The 23638-nt window shown below is 41.2% G+C and overlaps 1 protein-coding gene across 7 annotated transcripts in view; it reads left to right on the forward strand.

Annotated features, from left to right (window-relative positions):
- heph (polypyrimidine tract-binding protein 1 heph) overlaps positions 1-23638 on the forward strand; it is a 250812-nt gene that overhangs the window by 47418 nt on the left and 179756 nt on the right. For 2 of the 7 annotated variants that reach the window (XM_034329310.2, XM_076689593.1), the window contains exon 1: positions 3442-4254. The exons of 3 other annotated variants lie outside the window; for them this stretch is intronic. The gene's annotated coding sequence lies outside the window, so the exon portion shown is untranslated. Of the gene's footprint in view, positions 1-3437; positions 4255-23638 lie in introns of those variants that run through there. 2 more of the 7 variants (XM_034329309.2, XM_034329317.2) reach the window with 2 other exon arrangements.

Consider the following 23638-nt stretch of genomic DNA (forward strand, 5'->3'; position numbering starts at 1 on the left):
CGAGCTCGATTATTCAGATCACTGATTATTTATTATAATTGATGATTGGTTAGAAATATTAATTTTCTCTATATTGCCGCTTTTATCATTTTTGGCTTTTCATACTTCTCCACAAAGGTTCAATTTCAATCAATACTTTCTGAACCAATTATAATGCGAGGATTATTCAATCACATCTAGGTACCTCATATATCAGTCCCAGTTTAGACGCTTCAAAGACAATCATCCATGCTGCGTGGCGCCACTATCGCAGGAGGAACATACAGAAACCTGTTCGCAAATACGATTCCCCTCGCTCAAGTTTACACGTAAAAGGTGGCCCGTCCTTTGTGTATACAGTGAGCAAGGATCCTGTGGGTATGTTCCCATGCAGGAGCGTCCCAGGGCCGTAGCCTTCGCCGTCCATAGGTGGCCCTTCTCCATGGTCCGCGTCTTTGTCTCAGAATTTCCATGTTATATAAATTATCTATTATTTAACAAAGGCCTTTACGTAATTCAAGTATTTATATACGTGGCTCGTGTTGGTATCGCCTCGATGTTTAACGTTGCGTAATCCTGGTATGTTACATGCTTTTATGTAACCCAAGTGCGATTTTAACAAATGACTCTTTAATAAATGATTCTTGATCGTAATAATCAGCCGATAACAGGTTGTTCTCTAGACGTTTCGATCGCTGCTTGATCCTCGGGGAATTCCAAGAAGTACCAGGGACAGTGGCTTCGTTTTTTATCTGAAGCCATCGTCGGATGAAGTTTCCTTATTTCGCCATCTCGGCGCTTCTTTTTCCTCGACTCGTCCGACGACTTAACCTCCACTACTCAACGCTTCACACGGATAATAGCCATTTTCTTTCCTAAGTCCAAGTTTATGCAGCGTGTAAAATTGATTAGAACTTACTTAAATTTTTAAGGACATATTTTAGTAGATCCTATTTCCGCTTAAGACCCATTCACATCGAGCTTCTTCCCGCGCAAAACCTAACCTAAACAGTCTATAACAGCATTTTTTTTATTAAATAACTATGTGAATATCTTCTGCTCCAAACTAGTCCAGTCATTCTCTGTAATTCAATTCACAAGATACACTTAATGTAGTTACAGTAACCCCTTTCACTGGTAAGTAAATAAGTCTACTTTGTGTTACACAGCGGGCAGGAAATGGAAAGGAAAAGTTAAGAAAGACGGTGCCGGTCTGTTAATTAACAGTTACATTTTACGGGTTTAGCAACGAATCGCCTGGCATTATATGTGCAGTTGGCTTAGTTAAGCTCTTTCATAAATTTACCGCCGAAATTCGCGAGTAATTAGCAAGCAGTAACCCAGTTCCAATCAAATGGCGGTACACTAATTATTAAAATCGTGCGAAGTTTATTCGTGCAATAACCGCATCTTATTAATAATTTAATTAAAACGGTTCCAATTTCCAGCCCCACTTGTAGCTACCTAATTTAATTTATTCGAATAACACGGTGCGATAATCACAACTATAGATACTTCTCCACTTCTACCATATAGACAGCTCGAACCGCTGTAGTCCAAGAATCTCGATAAAAAGGAAAGAAGAATAAACTCGCGGGGGTAAAGAAATATCGGGCATTCCGTAGCCGGAGGCGCATCTTCATCGAGTGTCTTCCAGCGAGCAAGCGGAAAGACCAGTCGTGTGAAAAGGGCTTTACGTGTGCGAATCGCCGCCAGCGGAGACGCACGAGGGCCTTCTTTTCCTTTAGACCTGTACTTCCTCTCTTATGCAGGCTACCCCAACACAAAGCGGCGTTTTCTACGCGCCACGGAGCCACGCTGTGCAAGGTCTCTCCCGTTCGTTTCCCTCCCGCCCTAACATCCCTCTTTACACCGCACACCCCTCGCCGATGTTTCACAGTCGTCGTTCCTCCTTCTCGTTCATCCATTCTTTCTCAGGCCCTCGTGGTGCCCTCTCGGTTCCTCACCTTGCCCGGTCGCGTATTCTTTTCGCCTATGCGACAGTGTGCACGTGCATACACCGGGTGTCCACTAAAGGGGGCAGACTTATTTGGACTTAAACGTATTGCAATCGTATGTAATGCTCATTATTATTCACCCACCATCGGTGACCGTCCTTGCCAGGGTTACACTGGTCCTGGACGTTGCAGGTTTTGACGCCAGGTATGCGGTAGTGAATTGAGAAAAATAAGGCGAATTGAACTTGAAGTTTAAATCCGGTTCCATTGTATAGGGGTTGATTTTATTCGATGCTGGTACCCTTACGGTTGTATCTATCGAAGCGAGTTTCAATATTGTATCATGGCTTGTAACACGGGAAATTAATCGAAGGAAAGAATCTTAGTAAAAATTCGCAGCAGACAATCGGAGGTTTAACGAGAGGCTCGCACCGCCTCTTGGTAACCGACGACAGCTCCCACGAATCAGACAACAATAGCCGAACAACAGCAACACCTTGCGGACTGGCAAAGTTTCGCTTCTGCGAAACAGTATTACCGGCTTTCGAGTTTCGAATCGAGAAACACCACCCCGTATAGTAGTCGGTGTGCGCGGCGGGAACACTAGGGCCGGCTGTATCGTGTGTCGATACACTAATACACATCACACAGATGGTCGCGAGAAACGGAGAAAGGGTGCCAGACAGAGAAAGAACGAGTAAGAAGAAGAAGAACGGGTGTAGTCGAGTCGAGTCGAGTCGGCTGTTGCCGGCTGCGAGTTTCTCCCTCCCTTGATTCTCTTGCCATCCCTCCCCAACTCAGTCGCCCTACCCAGCATGGTCGCTTCAATCACCCCACGTCCCTCCGGCGAGTCGACATGTTTCCCCGTCTGACCCCTCCGTACCCTTAGGCAGCATTCATATTGGCAGAGTAACTTATAGTCACTGGGTTGACAGAAATAATAAATAGGGAAAACTAAGTTTTAGATTAAACATTGAAAATCGGAACCTGGGTCAATCGTGACCAAAACTTAAAAGACATATATGTACAAGAATTTATTATTTACTTATTAATTTAAACTTAAGTATATAATTTTGAAACGACAGTTTTATATATTGAAAGAACTAGGAAATTAAATTAAAATTGGAGCTCTCCCCATGGTCCGCCATCTTGTGGCTAAAGAATGTAAAATACTTGAGATCGTTTGGATATGATTTACAAAATATTGGAGCAGAAAGTCCATAATAATACCAGTACTTTTGTTATAAATAATCTTAGCTTATAAAATAAAAATAATCTTAGTCGATACAATTGACAAGGGATCGAATTTCCGAAATTTGGCGTAAAAGTGAAAAATTTTATAAAAAATTCATAACTCACTACTCGTATGTGAACGCCCCCTATAGCAGCCCAGAGTCGAGTGGTCGGCACCGTTCTTCCTTCGTTTCCCTCGTCCATCGTCTCCTTTCCCCCTCTAGATTCGTCGTCTCGCTCTGTCTCCCCCCTCCCTCCTGCCCACGGCTCCTCTCGTGGCGTGCCACGACTCGTGGCGAAGTTTTAGCGTCGCCTACCTCTACTCGTGGCGTGCCTACAATTCTTAGCCGGATCTATTACGCGCAGTTTTCGTGTTCGAGCGACGTTTCGTCCTCGCCGATTCGTTTTCTCTGTCGTAACCTTCCTTTTCATCCTTTTCCCTCGTCATCTGCTTTCGTTTTTTTTTTTTTTTTCGCTTCGTCGTACGTTTGATTCACGCGGCGCGGCCGGTGAGTTTTTAGTGTGTAATACGAGCCTCCGAGAGAGAGAGCGAGTGTGAAACGTTTCGACGGTGTAGCTATTTAATTTTTTTGTTGTCCTCTACGAGTCACGCTGGTGTGCCGGAAGAAAGAGCGTCGATCTCGCCGGAAGTACTACTCCCCCCCCCTCTCCCCCCCCACTCCGAGCCGCGGGTATCGTGATCTCCGAGTGGCCGATTCGCGACGCGCCATCTCCTAACCTCCAAAACGTTTTCGCGAGACAAACCGTTTCTCGTGACAAGCCAAACCGGGCAGCGACTGCGTCCTGCTCATCCGTGTGACGTTGTCTTCGATTCAATATTCACGAGGCATTCGCGCGTTCGTTCACTTCGCTCGGCGCGGGTTGTGCGTGGCGAGGAAATCATCGATCTCCGGCTTTAGCCGCCAGTGATACGATCGTTTATCCGCGATATCGAGAAGCCTGTGCCTCTTTTGTTGTGTTTCATTGTGTGCCAAGGATAATCACGCCGTGCGACCACTCTCAGGGAGTTTACGTTTCGGATACGATCTTCTCCGCTTGCCGATCAGGTCCTACCGTTTGCACGGTGAGTAAAGAGAAAAAAATCTGAATTCTTTAATTTCGTTTCGTAGCACGCGGTTACTTCGTGGAATTCCGAGTCGAGTAGTGTTTTATTGCCGACGATGCCGCTCCTGCGCTTGTGCCTGAAATCAGTGTGTATACACACGTATCTCGCCGGTCGCTCCGTCTGTTGAGTTTCAAGGGCGCATGTCCAACGACCATTCGCCGACGCTTCGTTCAAACGAAGCCGACTCTCTTTCTTTCTCTTTTCTATTGCGCCGTATTCGATTACACGCGGATTTATCCGTATACACTGCCATAAATATCAGTTTTCGTTACGATTGTGTCCTGTACCTTTTGTTCGTGTCTAGGTCACGATTACCGGCGTCCATGCCTGAAATCATAATATTTGTGCTGCTTCGGTATTTACGTTTGCGCGGCTGAGATTCATGGTACACACGCGCGGTCCGTTACGCGCCAAAACCTTTTCGACGTCTCATACGTCCGTTAAACAAGATTTCCTACGAATATACATATTCTTTTTCCTGGTGCTTTCCTTTCATTGCTCCACTCATTCGCACGTTTCGTGTGAAATTCCTTATTTTTACAGTGTTACGCCGGCTAGGGATATTTGAATTTATCAGGTTTTTTTTAGTGTGCTCCGTTCCTTTGTGCTAGGGTAATAACGTTTGAAATGTAAATTATAATTTAAAATTATTTTTCATATTTGTTAGTGATTTAAGTTACTTATTTTAATTAGTAACTTTTATTATTATAAAAATAACTAGTGTTTTATATAGCATATACTAATGCACATACGAATACAAATATAGCATTCAATACTCAGCCATAACATATATCAATCCCAGTAGATTTACGACCCTAAACGTACCATCACTTTTAGACCCTGCCAAGTGTCAAATAAATCCTGTTGACGTTAACAATTCCATGGAGCGAGCAAAAGTATTCGCCTTTACAAATATACCGGCTGTACTTCCTCCTAAAACTCTCTCGTAATCCACGCCCGTGACCAAACCAAACGAACAAACTTACTTTCTCGATTTCCCTTACGAAACAACCTCGTTATTTGATGATACTAGTGTCTATGTACACTCGCGATCAAATCAGGCTTTTCTAGGGAAAATGGCGCCTCGGGTTCTCGCCCTCCCCCATAGGCATCCTTGGGACGAATGACAATGTAGGGGAGGAGCCTCATTTGAAAGTTTGAATTGATATTTATTCATTATTCATATTTAATAATCAACAATTATATTTTTTAATTTTTAAATTGCTTTTAATATCAATATAGTAAAAATAAAAATTTTGAAATTTCGTCTACGTCTTCCATATTTTCAAGAAAGTATAGAAATCATCATAACGAACTTATCATTTCAAGCGAAATCGTTAATGGTTCTTAATGGCTAAGTGAAATTCTAATCTTCATCTATGAAACGTCCATTCAGAAATTTCTCTCGTCTGATTGTTCGTTAAATGGCACGATATCATCGATGTCAATTAGTCAGTGTTATCTCGGAAGGAGTACGAAGCACCCGTCTGTTTTTGACCCATTAAATCGTTATTAGCGACCCAGCGATATCTGTGATTACTATGTGTGGGCGTAAAAATGCTGCCCTCGTAGCGTACAGTTACACAAGGCTTTATCGTGGAAACGACGACTTCTGTGTCTGTTGGTTCCTCGAACTCCTCGCGTGTACGCGACCACGCTAACCAATGGGTCCAATACCCTCGTAAAAGCACCCACGTGGATGGAAAAGTATCGATCAGACCTTGCCTTCTGTTCGGATAGTTTTGCGGTAGGCGCGGACCTGAAAGAAGGACCGAAGGAGGATTAGTGAGCGGTAAAGCATACTATCTTTGCTGCACTAGAATGCTACTTATACAGTTACCGGGTCATTAAACTCTTCCATTTGTCTAACAATCACTTGTTCATAAATTTCTTTAGGCAACATTAAATGGCGTCGAATAAAAGTGGGGGTATTTGATAAATTTTAAATATATGTAATTCCATTTTAAAAAATTAGGTATTGCAATGATTATCAACCAAAAGTTTTTGTTATTACACAAAGGAGAATAAGAATTATCCTTTCAGTCACATATAGCATTTTCGTTTTACCAGGGCCGTAATATTAAATCACCTTATCGATCACATTTGCTCCTCAAGCAAGCTCGATGAAAAAATGATGTCGAACTTGCTTTAGAGCACCTGCGAAGGAAATAAATTCCGGCTAAAATTAGGAGCTGCAGGAACACTGGTTCACTACCGACGAAATTTTGGATAATGTTATGAATAATCGAAACGATTTCCGGGCGAAGTCAAAGTAAACTCTTCTATAAATCACTCGTTCAAACTTGTTACATTTCACGCTTGGGGAAAAGTTAAGTTCAAAGTGTCGAAGAAATTTCAACTCATTTACATCTAGCTAAAAGATATTTTCAAATAAAACAAAATTAGAGAAATATTGTGTATAATCCTTATTCAATTTTCGCGGTGCAATTAATTTGTTTATTTTTTTTCTGTAACGAATTTGATTTAATCGCATTCGGAGATTCAATTAAGTTACTAATGATATACATCCCTTTCATGAATGTATCAAATTAATTTTCAATATCACCGTTCGATCCTCGTGTGTAATATTTCGAATATTCTATTTATTTCAATAGCATTCGAAATTAATTTCTAACATCGATAATAATTCCAAAATTGCGTGAAACATCCGCTGACTGATATGAATTTCATTTATTAATTTAATTTCTTAAATATATTTTTTATTATCGTTGTTTTCCTTTAAATTAAATTACTAGAATTTCCTTCCAAATTTCTTCAGAAATCCTTTGTTCTATTTAAGCCATTCAGGTCAGTTTGTAACAAATTTGACCAAGCTGGCCTTTGCGGGTCCGTTGTTGATCGAAAATTGAAGAGGCGTTTGTTGAGAGCGCAATTTACCTCGCGCGAAGATGGTCGATGTCGATCTGGCCCGCAATAACGACGCCATTGTCAATAGAAACTGGCTTTAAACTGGCAATCAGAGCGTACCTTCCTGCAAGTTAAACACGTTCGCTTCGCGTATTGCGTTAGAGCGGTTGTCAGGCAAAGAAACTCTTTGTACGTAACAGCCTCTTCAGCGATTAGAAACTGTGCCTTCTGTGTTGCGTTGCGTTTCACGAAGCTCGTTTCGAGCCTCGTGAATGGAACCGGTAAAAAATAATTTCATAAAAGTGTACATAGTAAAACGTTCGTTAAGCACTGTAAACTTAAGTTGGAGCCGTTTGGGCCCGAAGGACTCCCACCCTTCGGTTCGCGAGTCTGTCGGCTATCCTCGGGCGCGCTCGGCCGCAGTGGGCGGAGCTTGAGTACAGTGACGTCAGAAACCTTCAAGAATAATAGAAAAACTTTCTTTTCTGCCATCTCTAAGTTAGGTACAGTTTATATTAACACTTTGAAGACACTGTTACCTATTCCTGACTCTGATACTTAACTTTTTAAGTAATTATTTTTCATCTTATTTTTACTAAAATTATTAACATGTTTAATATCGTGCTGAAGACTTTAAAAATGTGTTATACATGAAATCATGTGTCCATCGTTGTTCTTATCAAAACCGTTCCATATCTGAACGAGTCGAGTTACGTTAGGAATAAACAGTCACTTCGGTTCAGCCAAATGACCGAATGAAATTGAAAGTTATTTTCCCTGGTGACGCTGGGGCCACCTGTTTCGATGCCCATGGACGCTTTTTGTTAGTGGACGTCCCTTCTTACCATGGTGTAGACCCCATCGTGGTAGCAGGCATGTGAAACCGGTTTCTCCAGTGTTCTGGGGAATTTCAGTCCAGGAACGCAGACGTAGCATCGAAACTGGTTGAATATTCTCGTTCAGTTGGGGACTTGGAGCGAATTCTTACGAATAGATTGCGGATGTGTAGGCAATTAACAGCAGAATTAATATTTCCCCCAATTTAGGTAAATTTTTTAGAAAAATGGGCTTGAAATCTTTTGTGGTGATAAATTATTATTAATAATTAATTATATTTGAGGCATAATAATAGGAGGTCATCAGTAACCACCCCAGTATTTTTAAGAATTTTAAGATAAAAGTGGACCAATTTTATAATTCATATCTGCAGGTATTTTTAAATGTAACAAATGAATAATAATACATATGTCACCTGTAATTTCTACCTAACAAAAAATTATTATTAAAAAAAAGAGACAAATTATTTAAAGCGATAGAAGAAAAACACACAGAGAGGAATAATTAAATAAACCGTCGGTTTATTCTGTGGTCGCGGCTTTCGATAATAACACTCTCGTTCCAAACCTCCTCCCTCGCCCTCCCCCCGGATTAATTTATTTCCCCCCCGGTTCCTCTTTGTTCCATTTAATCACATTGCACCATTGAAATGCGTGCTCGCAAGTAAAAACAGCATTTTCGTGCTGGCCCGTTGATAAATTGAATTTAACCGATGATCGGAGCACCAGGATCAAATATTTATTACGTGTACACCGGTCGCGTTTACTATTTTGTCTCGCGCCCCCTCTCGTTATTTAGGTTGCTCTCGTATCGATTGTTACCTATGGAATCGTTGTGCCCGGCCAGGTAACTATCAATTCCCATCGAACCAACGACATAATCCAACGGAAACGATCTACAGGCTGTTACAAAATTAATTTTATCAACTTTACTTTGGAACACAAAAAATTAATGACCTTTTAAAATAAAAAAAAAATAATTAATAATTTCGTGTGCCCCAAAGTAAAGTTGATCTTTGTTAAATTTTGAAAAGAGTCGAAGAGAGTTGGGAATATTTAAATTTGATTGAAATGAGCATGTCAGTGAAATTTATTTTAAGAATGCAACGCTGTTTGGTTCCACGAAAAATATGCCCCATTGTTCGTATGGTTGTCGCACGATGCTTACCGTTTGTCATGCAAATTTAGTGACGAAGAAAAACTTTCCGTTGAACGTCATGCCCCTTCGGCATGGCCAAAGAAACCACGTGCGACACTAGTTGCTTCTTCGTTCAAGGCCTCCCAACTTCCATAGCACATCAATCCAGTCTTTCTTTTTCTCTTCCAAGATTTCTCTTCGTGGTTCCGCGAATTTCGTGGGCAAATATCTTTTTATTCAAGGAAATTCTATTTTTTTTAAAAATTGTTTATTAATCCTTGGATAGTGTGCTATTGATCACCCTTAATTTAAATTTAACTTCCAAAATGTTTCCATTTGCATTATTCAGGTTTTAGGATTTCTTATTTTTATTTTCAATTGGTGCATTGTTCGTTTGGTAATACCAAAATTGACTCTGAGCTTTATTTTTAGTTTTGCACTCTGAAATGTTTTCCTCAACAGCAGAAAATTGTTATCTAATAAAATTCAATGTACAAACTGAACTAACTTTGTTTTCCACTGTTATTATTATTACAAACAATAGAATATTTTCCTGTTTTTTGTGTAACCAGATTTTATTTTGATTTTTAATGAATCCGTATTAAATGTTTCAACGCCCCAACATTCTACTGTTCCAATCCTTTGTTTTCTGCCACATTGCATTCTGTTCGGTTTCTCTTCAAAGCAAAAACATTCTGCAGCTCGGTATTTGCAAACTGAATTAATCCTTTTGTCGGAGAAAATCGATTTGCCATTGCGTGGGTACGCAACTTGGCCATGGATTTATAGATTGATTCTTGTAAACAAAAATAGTTAATCATATCAACAATATCAAACTGATGGTCGCCTGATAATTCCCTGCTTTTGGAGATGGGCCTTTTCTAGGCAACAGGCAGGTGCCATCGAAATTATCGAGCAGTTCTTTTTCCAAATTAAATCCCTTCAACCCCTCAACCTTTTGTAATAATTTAAATGAATTATCCTCTCAATAATCATGTAAATCCTGCAACCGATCTCGACTAAATTTTGCAAGGAAGTTATTGTCTAGAATTCTATGGAAAACGTAGACCACCATGGAATTCGGATACCTTATACCGTTTCTCTGATTTCACCCCCTTCACGATGAAGCCTAAACAATGAGGAGAGATTCGAACCGCTAATCAACGTTTCATGTACCGAATAACGATACGTATAAACCATAATTCTCTCTTGTGAAACGTTAAGTTGTTTAACAATTTATGTTTGCATAAATAATCCTTAACCGTGCGTCACTTTATTACGGGCAAATCAAATGGAAAGGTTGAATGGAACGAGACTTGCTACATCATCCTGGTAATTGAACAAAATTCGCGTCGTTAGATATACGTCAGAATTGGTTGTTATCGGTGTTCTTATCATCAAAAGAAGTAGCGACGACGTTTATTACGGTGTACTATTATTTATTTTGCCTCTGGTTCGTAGGAGAAATAAATTATTGACCCGGCGTAACCGGCGTTCTATTTCACCTTCTTAAATTTAATAAATCAGCGGAGGTCTAATTTTGAATGACTTTAATGCCCACAAATTTCATTCCATTTTTTATTATATCATTTAACGAAGCCGTAACATCGATAGAATCGGTGGCAGCAAAAATAGAAGGTCTGAAGGCCGATTCACACGAGGACAAAAGCCATTCATTTCATTATTGTTTTCTTCGTCTTATATAATTAATCTGAACGTAAGCTGGATGGAATCCAGATCCAGTGACACGGTTGTCAGGTTACAGGAAAAAGGAGGAAAAAAAAAATTCGTCTTTCTCTGTGTGGGTGGTGAATTATAACTATGTAGTTGTTGAAAAGTATTTAAGAACAGACGCGTAGAATTATGTTATGAAAGTTTTTTCTTTCTCAATGAATATTAAAATTCGTATATTTTAAGGCCATTTGAAATTTTTGTCCCTTATCGCCCATAGGGAATTTCGTTCTCCATTCAGAGTCGAAATATCGTCCGCGTAATATTTCGTAATTTAACCGTTCTCCGTTATGATTTAAGTTGCGTGGCCTATCGTCGTTATTTCGCGACCGAAGCGAACCGCTAAACAAGGAATGCCTCCCATTATTATGCTCCCCGTTGCACCACTTATCATCGATCATAGCGTTCGTATTCCACGGGAATTGTTCTCCGCGGATCGTTTCACCGACCGAGAAGACCTTTTTGCAGAAAAGGTTGCACACCGTTTCACCTTGGAAAGCGACTTTTAACCCCTTGTCTTTTCCTCCATGAATAAGTAAATTGTAAGTAGCATTCCGTGCGAGGTCGCTTTGTTTCAGATATCGTGCAAAAATTTCAAGTAAACTGAGATGCGAAGTAGAAATTTATTAGGTTGGAAGATTAATGAGCTGTTATATATTATTAATCATTTTTTAGGGCTAACCGAAAATTCGAGTCTCAGGTTAGATTGGGTAATGCCCAGGTTAGGTTGGCTAATTCCCAGGTTAGGCCGGGTAATGCTCAGGTTAGGCCGGGCAATGCCCAGGTTAGGTCGGGTAATGCCTAGGTTAGGCCGGGCAATGCCCAGGTTAGGTCGGGTAATGCCGAGGTTAGGCCGGGCAATGCCCAGGTTAGGCCGGGCAATGCCCAGGTTAGGTTGGACAATGCCGAGGTTAGGTCGGGTAAGGCCCGGCTCGGGCGGATCCCGAAAATAAAAAAATCCCTAACTTCGCTCCCAAATTGGGTTTGGGATCTCGAATTGAGTTCGAGCCCCAAGTTGATATTCGGTTCCCCAAATTAGGACTACCCAAGCACCCCTATAATTTTACTAACTTAAAATTAACGAACTAGGTAACGAAGTAGATGGTAATTGTCATTGAAGGCGAAAAGGTTGTCGACGGTGAACGAGATGGAAGATCTCGCGAGTTTCCCTAAAAATTCGAGGCTTAGAAGCCAGTTCACGTTCGAGGGCTCTATTTTTCCCGTCGATCGAACGTCCAATAGAGCCGGCTCGTAATTCACGTCGCTGAGAGTTAATTAATTAAATCGGCCTCGTTGTGCCGCGGCTGATCGATACTGAAAATTATGTGGCTCGATATGACCGGCTTCCGTTCTCTGCCTCCTGCGAACTTCCTCCAGAGAGAATGATCATTATCGCGACTCATTTTCCTTATTGCACCTATGCACCTGCATTCCAGGCCGTGTTTCAAACGGACGAAATTGACCCATTGGTGCGTAAATTCAGCCTAAGGTAGCTTGAAATTTGGATTTTTCTCAAAATTGCTTTATTTTGTGATACCTAAACTTATCGGTACAGTTGCTTCGCATCGGTTTCACGTTACTGAAGAAGTAGGTGAAAGGTGTAGTAAAGATCATGCAGCTGTTCTTTTTCCTACTCTTGATACGGTTATCGACGTTTCACCGTCAAAAGTGAAAAGAAAACACCTGCTTCTCGTTAACATTTTGTTTGTTCATGTGCCTCGGCACGCTCTACTCGTTTTCATAATTCATCGAGCTAACTAATTTTTAAATAGAATTTTTCTTTAGTTAGCGAATCTTGCTTTCTTGGTTCAGCTGGAAGAAAGTTCTCTACATCCTTGACCTAGAATCAGTAGCAATTTATTGATTTATCAATTTGCATTCTATCGTTAGAAGCTGATCGTTAGGCACTTTGTCTCAAGTAACAGTTCTTATCGAATACTTGTGCCCTTTTCCCGAATTTCAAACACAGAGAAAAAGATTAAGGAAAAAATGGTAAAAGATTAACTATATTATATATCGCATATCTGCAATAATCATTCAAGCTTCCCTAGAGAAAATGGTGACGTCCGAGTTCCCACCATTCCCCCTTCCCTTTTAATATTAATATCGTCAGAATTAGGATTCTGAGAATTCCTGTTTCCTCTGTATCGTCATTTTCCCCAGGGAAGCCTGATTTGATCGCGAGTATACTGTAATCATTGTATCTCTATCGCGTACTCTATGATCCTATTCCATCTCTGAACCAACCGGATGTTATTACCGAACAACGACCCATCGCTGGCAGGGCTTTTGTCCTTAAAACAGGATTATTCGGTACAGCGAGGAAATTGTTCCGAAAAACGAACGGGCCGCGATCTTTGAAACAGTATCTCCGTTACATTCGAACGGACGCATCCGGATTATCGGCAGATTGAATAATTCAGCTCGTTGATGAAACCCAATGGGTTGTGCTTTCCATTGAACGATCATGCGTTTTGAGTGCTGTTCCGAGAATGCAAGCGTTTCCTGGAAATGGACTTCGTGTTACGTTTCCACGGTGCAGTCAAGCACAATGGACTTGGGAAATACGGTAAAAAGAAGCATTAGAATCGAAGAAACAAGAGCTTTCAGACTTTTCACCGAGGAGCTTTTTTTCTGCTTTAAGTATTTGAAACCCTTCCTCGTCTTCTGTAGTGGAGTTCTATTATGTCGATTTTCATGCTAATCGTTATGGGTTTTAGATTTGGAAACAGTAAAGTGTGGAAAATATTGCAAAATGTAGAGTTCAAATACTGCAGGACGCACCCGGTGCGTCAGTCTTTGCATCCGTTAATTTGGATATGACGCACCAAGTGCGTCGGTTATTGCGCAGTGTACTATTAGCGTTGGACGCACCTGCTGCGTCAGTCCATAATGCATCGGGCTCGGGAAAGTTCGGCTGGCCTCGGGTGGATTAATATGATTCGGGAATTCGCCCGAGTCCACCCGACTCCGTCCGAATTTTTCCGAACTGAACCCACTTCTCGGGTATCCCCACGTCCCAAAGAACAGTAACGTTTTGGTGACGAATTTTAAGAACGTTTTACGAACACCTTGTATACCCATCAACGTCTTGACACAGCTGTACACAAATCGAACGTTACACGTCGCGCGATACTGCGTTCCAGGAACGGAAGTGTGTGCGGACACCGATGCGTGTCGACACACACGGCAAGGCGACAGGCACACGCACGTATCTTAAGTCCTCTTATATTAGCTCGGGGTGAGTGCATGCTTTTATCAGCTTATCTTTGAAAGCAACGGTAAACATTTGAATTATTAAGTCTTGTCTGGTCCTTTCTACTTCTCTTCGCTTCTGTCTTTTCAATTGTGCCCGCACGTCGCCGCTCGGAGCCGTAGGCGGATCGTGCAACAAAGAACAAGGCACCAACGATGATCCAAAAGCGGAAAGTAAAGTTAAAAACTGTGTAGTAAGAAGAGTGACTTCGTCGAAAATTAATGAATCTTGGAACATTTTGGATTCTTCAGTATGCTTGGATAGATACAGAACAAGAGAAGTACGTTACACTCCAAGTTTCTCTTCATGATTTTTTACTTGACACTTCTACATTTCTCTCTCTACATTGTTATGGTGAACCCTTTCGTTGCTGTCGGCGCAGTACGCGCCCTCTGTTTCGTTCCAGTCGGTTCTTTCAGCTTCGAGTCGCCTCTCATCCGCGACAAGTTCTGCTTTCACGAGGTAGAACAGAAAGGGAAAGGGCGAAACGAGACTCGTCCTTTGTTCAGGACCCGGTTCAGGCCCAAGGGCTACGAGCAATGACCCGATTGCCCGCCAGCCTGTAATTCTTCATTGTTCCCTCCTAGCTGGCTGGCTGAACGGTAGTCTCGACTACCTATGGATTAACCTTGAACGTGGCGGAGGAACAGCTGAACGATCGCCATAACGTCCTTGGAAAATTCTTTTCTGATTGCGCATTTTATTCACTCGTTCCATATCTTTTCATCCTAACTCGTGGTTGAATAGAATGGGCTTACCGGGTGCTCCATTTAATTTTCCATTTTCAAAGGTGCTATGGTGTGCCTGGAAATCTTTCATAAAGTCACAACTCTACCTATGACCCTGTTAAACTCAGCCTCATCTCGAGTATAGAGTCTAGTTAGGATTCGTGATCCTGGTTCACTAGTTTTGTTGATCACTCGTGGCAGGGAAACAGATGACGAGTCTGCGATTGGAAGAAGTGAAAGTATGTTGGTGGGTCAAGTGTGCCGAGGGCTCCTTGCGTAATGCGACCTCGTTCCCCAATGATCCACGTATAATCCCTGATTTCTAATGGCCATTGCACATCGGGAAGATCGATCAGCCTACAGCAGAATTTGGCGAAAATAGTATTTGCACTTGTGAGATATGAAAATATTCCATAAGTGCCATTTTTGGTACCATTTTGGCCATCAAACTGTGCCATTTTGGCCATCAAACTGTGCCATTTTATATTAAGAATATTCATGAATCGTTTATGCAGCCATATTTTTTAAACTTTTCACTTCAAGTGAGTGCCATTTTGTAATAATTTGATGTCATGAAATCATACAAGAACGTCTGAGTTTCAGATTCTGTTATTTATCGAAGCTTAAGATAATCTTGTCGTAGCAATGGCAAATATTAATGGTAAAAATCACGCGAGGTGCATTTTTAATGTTAAAAACGGTCCTGTTACGAGCATCGGTCGTGATACATTTAGCAAAAACTAGTCCACGTCGTGCTGTCGCCAGAGAAACACAATACCGTCCGTTAATTACAGTACTATCAGCTCGTGATAAGCGTCCGTTTACATAACGTGGACAAAACGTTTTGTTCGAACGAGAGCAGAGAATGGTCGTTGCTTCACGTTTCAACTGAAATCGCCAGGACGATCGAAGTTGTCGCTTGAACTTCGTCGAAGTCTGTTGTTTCGTTGTATCTGCTGTTTCTGCCACCGTATTCGATACTTACAGTTGAGTATCAATAGACTAACAGAATTTCGTGACATAAAAGTATCCTAAAACGATATTTATGCTGTATCGATTTAACGCTTAAAGATTGTTAAAAATTTCTACATAAAGTTTTCATGGATATTTTTAATACAAAATAGAGGAATTTTTATATTTTACTTTACTGTTATATTTTAACTCCCAGTGAAATAGATGATATTAGCATACGTGGTGTACCAGATAAATTGAACTTTTTCTTTATTAACTTTTTATTGTATACATAAAAATGAAAAATAGCTCATTTGGGAGGTTAATGTAGAAGGGCCGCGATGGAAATATTGCAGTTTAGAATGAATATTTTAAAAGCTTGATTATAAATTAAATGTAATTTATAGTAAAATATTCTACAGCAATTTTGAAGATTATTTGGAATACTAATGTTCTGGTTTTGTGTAAACTGGTTACTTTAGATTAGCTTGAATTGATGGATATGTTCGTGAATAATTAGGGTGCATTTTTAAAATTAGCTTAACATATAATTTCAATGATAAGGAAATATGTTTATGAAATATAAAAGAGTGTAGAATTCCAAATATTGCGGAACGAGAGACGGTAGACGGTTATATCGAGTATTTTATTGAAAATATTTGAACAAGGACAAGATATGCTATTTTTACATATATTTATGAAATATTGTGCAATAAAAGATTAAAGAGAATTACGAGAAATACCCGTGACACGATAAAATGTCGAGGTTTAATACCGATCATTTTCACGTAATTCCCTTGAGATGTAAAAATAAATGGTACATCGATGACGCTGTTAAAATAGAATTACGTGGCGTTAAAAAATAGCCGTCGGAAACACGGAAAAACATACTCGTTCGACTGAAAATACTTACATCTGCCCAATGGAAGAATGTATAGTCTGTGTTGACGTTTAACTTATCATCAAGAATTGCTTGTTATTTTAGGAAGAATTCAATTAAAATTTCTCAGAAAGTGTGAAATAAATTTTCATTTTTATTTCTCTTTATTTTACCAAATGATTATAAACTTCATTCATAATAAAAATAATACCCATTATTGTTTTCAAAATTCTTTGGCTTAAACATGAAAAATAATATTTCAACTTTCCCATTAAAATGAATCGAGAATTTGTCGATTACCATCTGGTTAAGGATCCGGATAGCTTTCTCAAAAGAAAACTTGCTCAAGAAAGTGTGAAAAAAGTCTATCAAAGTATCATTGTTCTAAATATTAATTCAAATTTTCCCGCGTAAACTTCTGCACGCAAGTGGTGGGGAGCCCCCCACGCTTCCTCCCTTTCCTCGGGCCCACCTCCGGGGACCAATGGGTGCCTAGGAAGGGAAAGTCCATGGTGGGGACTGCGAACCTGGGGAAGGGGAACCTGAGAAGTCACTGGGAGGGGGGCTAGGAATATCATCATTTCCCTAGGAAAGTCCACCATGCTCAATACTGTACTTTCTTCCACAAAAGCAACTGTTTCTCCATAAATGAATATCATCTTGGAAAAATTTCCCATCGAGTTCCTCAACTTTAACCTTGATCATGAATTTTAATAAGGAACCGTTCCATTGCCATTGGTCATTGTTCACAGTTTTCCTGCAAGAATTCAGAGTGTCGTTTGTATGGTTCTGGATTGTCCTTTCCACGTGGCTCTCTTCAGCGACCTTGTCCGACATTCTGTGGTTCAAATCTAGCGGATTACGAAGCGTTTCCGCTAGAGGAAGATCTCTTCTGTCGTGCGTTGAAGTCTTCGAGTTCTTAGAATAATTTGTACTAAATATGTATCTCTCTGAATCCAGTGGTCGATGCTTCAATTTTTCATAATTGAATAATTAATAAAAAGACACGGTGCTAAATAATTTCTTTTCTTATTAATGAGATTCACAGCATTATATCTAATTGTAAGTTCAGTGTTCGGCATTGTTTATGATTCTCTGTGGAATGAATGGAGCTAATTATCATTCAATTTCCGGCGGAGAACGAGAAGTTCGTTTAGTTGCTCGTACGTTTATAATTTATTTAACACACGTCGATCGAACGTTGAAAGATTCATTACCAGTTTTGACTGGCTGCATTAATCATTTCTGTTTCTACCACCCTGACAAATATAAGCGTTCCGTTGGATACCCAATTCAACGAGTTAAATTGGTTGTTGAGATCGAACGAATTTCGAAGTATCAGTCTCTAAATTACTCCGCTTCTCTGTTCAGCTTGCAAGAATAGTTCGTTCAACTTCTCACTATCGTTGGGAACGAGTTACGTGGTTGATTGGACTCTAAGTTTCAACGATATTATAACTTTCAATTAACCCCCTTGCTCTGTCGATTCAACGGTACTTGCACTTTAATCAGTCTCGTTTCATTCATTACTTTCGTTTATCTTCATTTTTTCAAAAAAAAAAAAAAGAAGAAATATATCAGAAGGTACATTTAAGGCTTGATTGGTGGTTTAATTTTAATTGGTTCATTAATAGCTTGTGGGTATTTGAAAAAAGTCTTCTCTGCTTTTTATTTTAGGATAGTTTCGATCAGCATTCTGATTCTTTTTAAGCTTTGTTAAGAGAGACTTTAAAATTAGAAGTTTAATTAGCTAATTACTAAATAATTTCTCACACAGCTATAAAATATTATCATGAAACAATTATACGTTATCGCAAAGTAATAATGCAAAGAAAATTAGAAACGTTATCAGAAAGAATTATAGTTATATAGCCTTTGTACAGTACCGAGAGTGGAGGCTTACCTAGAGAAAAATTTCCCCAAATTCCCTATGGCCTAAAGAGAGCCTAGGGCCTAAGAAGAATCCAAGACCATTATAACACCATTTTCCCTAGGAAAACCTACTTTGCTGGATACTGTAAAAATCGTACCGATAACAAGCAATGCAAATACTTAATCAGTAAGACGTGAACCGGTCATGTTAAACCGTGAGAACAGGATGGTTCGAATTTCATCAACACTAGTAGCACCTTTCCACGCGAAAGTCCCATTCGGTTCGCAAGCAATCGTTCCGCTCGAAAATAAACGTGTTGTCACGCTCGTAAATTGGAAGCAACGTATGTGTGGCGGTGTTTGCAGTGGTCGGCTAGCTGGTACGCACGCTAACCGAGTGACACACTGTTTGGGGACGCAGGTGAGACCATTTTCGCGTGTCCGGTCATCAAGCAGTCATATCCGGTCCACGGCGCTTCGGTAAATAGATCGATTCTTCGTGTGATTGCGTTCGCCGCGTAGAAAGGGTCAGCTCAGGAATATTCGACGAACCGTTGTCCATGAAATCCCAGTTGGACCTTCTCTACGGAAATCGAAAGATCGATCGACGTTCTAGTCATTTGTCAGCCATTTACCGTCAGCTCCTTTCGTAGGTGACCGCCATTTTTCATACATTGAAAATCATTCGTCTTCTTGGCATAGAAAATGAAAAAGTCAAAAGGTTACTAGGACACAATAAATATAATTGTTTGAGAAAAACAGTTCCCCAATTATGGCTTACAAGATGGAAACTAAAAACGGGAAAAAAGTCACCGTCTAATTACGGAGAAAAACAAGAGCATCCGTGAAAAACAGAGAAAAAGAGTACAACTCGATACCGTGGCAGAACCGCCCTTTTCAACCCCGGCCCATGGTTTTCGACATAATTGCGCGTACGAGCGAGGCAAACAATAATCCGTGTACGAAAAGGGGAACGGGTCTGGCATAGTAACAAACAGAAGCGTCGAGTGGGCCAAGTAGCGAAAGCATTCGTGCAACGCGAGCTGAAAGGGCCGGAGGGTGAGCACGAAAGCTGCAGGGAAAAGTGGACGTGCAACGGGGTGAAAGGAGGAGAGGGAGAGATAGATAGGTGGTCGAAGGGTGCACAGGCAGGTACACGAATTTACATGCAGCTGCGTTGACTCCGGCTTTAATAATTCAGAGGTCCGACTGACCAACGGTCCGACAACGTGTCTGCGGTTGCCGCTACGAACGAAACCGACGTGGCTGAACGGGGAGAAAGTTGCTCTTTGTTCCCTGTGTATCGTGGTTTGAAAAAAGTTCCTTTTCTTCAGGGATACTAGTTTCCGACTGACAAGAGGTTCGATTTATTCCTAGAATTTTGAATTATTCATTTCCTAGACACACAGGGTGTGCGTGGCAGTATTACAAATGACTTTTTACCTATCTGGTTCAGTAGTCATAGATGATACAAAGGTGTACTTCATAGAGTTGGGCAGTATTTATTTAAGGGTGGTGGCAGGTAGAACCGACTCGACTCGAACCGAGTCGCTGCGTGCCGAACCGAGCCGATTCAATCCGAACCGAGTCGCTGGGTGCCGAACCGAGCCGATTCAATCCGAACCGAGTCGCTGCGTGCCGAACCGAACCGAGCCGATTCAATCCGAATCCACTCGCTGCGATTCGATTCGAGCCGAGCCGAGTCGCTGCGATCCAAACCGAGCCGATTCAATCCGAACCGAGTCGCTGCGATTCGATTCGAGCCGAGCCGAGCCGAGTCGCTGCGATCCGAACCGAGTCGCTGCGTGCCGAACCGAACCGAGCCGATTCAATCCGAACCGAGTCGCTGCGATTTGATTCGAGCCGAGTCGAGTCGCTGCGATCAGAACCGAGTCGATTCAATCCGAACCGAGTCGCTGCGTGCCGAACCGAACCGAGTCGCTGCGATTCGATTCGTGCCGAGCCGAGCCGAATGGAGCCGATTCAACCCGAACCCTATATTTCGAATATCCTCACACTCCTGCTATTCATACCCGACTAGAGTTTGGTCAAGCGGCCTATAGGTGTCGTTCCTAGTCGAAGGGTTAACCCGTCCATTTAATTTCATCGCTGCAGACCGTTTTAGGATTTAATCAAGTTAATGCCGGCGGGACCGAGCTGGCACAATTAATTCGCTTGAAACGCGGTTGGGCCGCGCCTATGGCAAGGAATCCGCCCGCAAAACCCCCGATACAAAACCGCATGATACAACGCGCAGTGTGCAAACGTCTTTTGTGGAATACACAAACGGCAACCAGACGGTCCATTAACCTTGTATCTAAACGTGTACGGGTGTGTTAGTCCTGCAAACCTGCGGCCCCTTGGAGCTTCGCCTATTGGTCCAAGCTGGTACAATTTCGATCTGCAAAGTGGCGGTCAGTCGCTGTTCGATTTTGCATTGTGATGCTGGAGCTTGGTGCGAACTCCCAGAAATCTATAAAGAGGGTAATTTTTTATTTCTGTACAAATTTATTTGTGTTCCAATAGTTGGAAGAAGAGGGAAATATCTGTGTATCTAATAGTCATTCATCAGACGATTATCCAATGAAATATTTCGGTCACTTCTTCTGAACGAAAGGAAGTGACTGATTAGACTTGGGGTCATGCTTCGTCATTCGTTTGTTACGCTGGTTTCGAACTGTTAGAAAATCTAACGGCACCTACCGACATGACTGTTGTCCCAATCGTGATGATATTAATACTGCAGCGAAAAATAATTTCTGGTTATAGACTTTGGAATTTTTAATATTTATAAGTACCAAAATTAATTATCCAATTTACGAAAGATTTCCTCTGCATTCATCTCCAGCTGCTACGTATTTATGGTAGATTCAGTAATTCAATTTTCAAATGCAGAAATGATGCATTCGTCAATGTGGTCGGGACGTGGGTCAGATCAGTGCGGCATGTGCAACGCTGTTGTTCGCTGGATTCACCCAAGAATAGGTTTTTACGGCTGGCAAGGCTCGTCTGTATCCCTAGAGCGAATTATTTACTTCTGGCCAGGAATAGAACGGCCGGATATTTATTTTTCCACTGTCCCTGCTCGCACCACCCGACGAAAATATAATTTCCTACGAAAAGTCGATTGTTCGACTGCTCGAAACCTCTTGGAATCTGCTTGTACTTCGGGCGAAGAGTGTTCGTTGGTTCGTTAGCGTTAGTTCCCGACGAATTTAGCTGGGCGATTGTGCGAGAAACGCAGTTCTCCAGAGACGCAGCTGGCAGAAAATGCGTCGTTCAACTTGCGAACAACATAAAGTTAATAATAGCAATTCATAAAATGTGTAAATTGGAGAAAATTAATATTCAAGCAAAAATGTTTGATAAATAAATAAATAATAATGAGAACTTAAAAAATTTTGAAAGCAGCTAATTGTGCGTTTTAAAACAAATCGAAAAGTCCTTTACCGTTTTTCAATCCGTCGCTTCGTTTTCGAGATACAAGCGATTGAAATTCGACACCCACATCAGCTGATCGCTCGGGCACCCCGGAAGTCGAGCAGCCAATTTTCAATCGCTTATATCTCGGAAACGAAGGTACAGATTGAAAAACGGTAAAGAACTTTTCGATTTGTTTTTTCACGGCAAATCCACAGCCTTTGCGATGTACACTTGCTGTCAAATCAGATTTTCCTAGGGAAAATGGCGACATAGGAAAACAGGAATTTTCAAAATTTTTATTTTGACGATATCCTTCGACCGACAACTTGGGGTACTATACAAAGGTTATCAATTAATTTTACCGGATGAAAACGCTAAAATTAATTTATGAAAGGATCTTAGAGGGGATTAGATGAATTTTTCTCGACGTCGACGTTGTTCGTCGGGACGGATTGTAGGTGTCAGGCAAATTCTCGACGTGATCGCAACATGACCGGCAACGTCGCTGCGACAATTGGCAATTAGCCGGTTCGAGCCGGTGGGTCAATTGGACCCACGCTTACAACGATCGGATTCGCGAGTCCGGTCACGTCTTGCCACGAAATTACTCGTTGGTATACGCATCGTCGCCGCTCTCCTGAACTGACAACTTGAATTACTCGACATAACTCGTATGTACACTCTCGTGCATAAATCATAGGACGCTTAGTTTCATGTTTAAATTAACGTTATCAGACATCTGTAATATTAAGTCAACCAATTGTTTACTGTGGACAATATCTTCAAAGAATTCTCAGTTGGATTGAAATTTAATTATTAGGATAACCATTTAATTAATTTCACCTCTCCACTTTGTTGCTACCATTTCAAATAATTTTTATGTACTGTAATAGGGTACTTGGGGACATTTTCATATATAATCACAATAATCAAAATAATTCACTATGAACTTCAGTAAAGGTGTCCCAGGACTTCTGGACAGGAGTGTATGTACATCCTCCTTCGTGTTACATGTGTTCGACCTTCGTTCGGACTTCACCTCCGTGATTCTCATCCGTTCAGAATCGTTTACACGTTTAACGCTTTGATGTTAGGTGTTGCTTTGATTCGTGACATTACATAGAGGGTTTCACAGTGGTTTCCCTTTGATTCTAAATTAGATATTTGTTGAATTGCCTGCAAAATTATTACTCCTCCAAATTTCCAAGATATTTTATGTCATATTCTTAGATGACACTCGATGATTCTCGTAGGACCGTACGAACGCCAGGAACGCTCAAAGGGTTAATCCTCTTTTTACTCGAAGCTGTACGCGAACACGAAACGACATATGGCAGTGCTCCAACAAGTGGCAGCAAGAACGTCATATGCAGACGTTGCGGCCGCGTGCACGTCGTCCATTGTCTGGCCTGACGCGTGACGTTATACAAGGTGTCGGGAAAAAGTTATTCCAGAACCTAAGCTCATGGTTGTTCTAGGTACACTCTAGGTCAGCCCTGTCCAAGTAGGGGAATTTACTCCTGGAACACATGTTTTTGGTCCCCTTCCAACGCTGCTCCTTCAAGTAAGGTGGGACGGTTCGGACTACTCCGTCTTCCCTACCGTCTTTGGTAGTCGGAACCGTCCCATCTTACTTGAAGGAGCAACTTTGGAAGGGGA

The sequence above is a fragment of the Osmia lignaria genome, chromosome 8, assembly GCF_051020975.1.
Source record: "Osmia lignaria lignaria isolate PbOS001 chromosome 8, iyOsmLign1, whole genome shotgun sequence".
Lineage (NCBI taxonomy): Eukaryota > Metazoa > Arthropoda > Insecta > Hymenoptera > Megachilidae > Osmia > Osmia lignaria.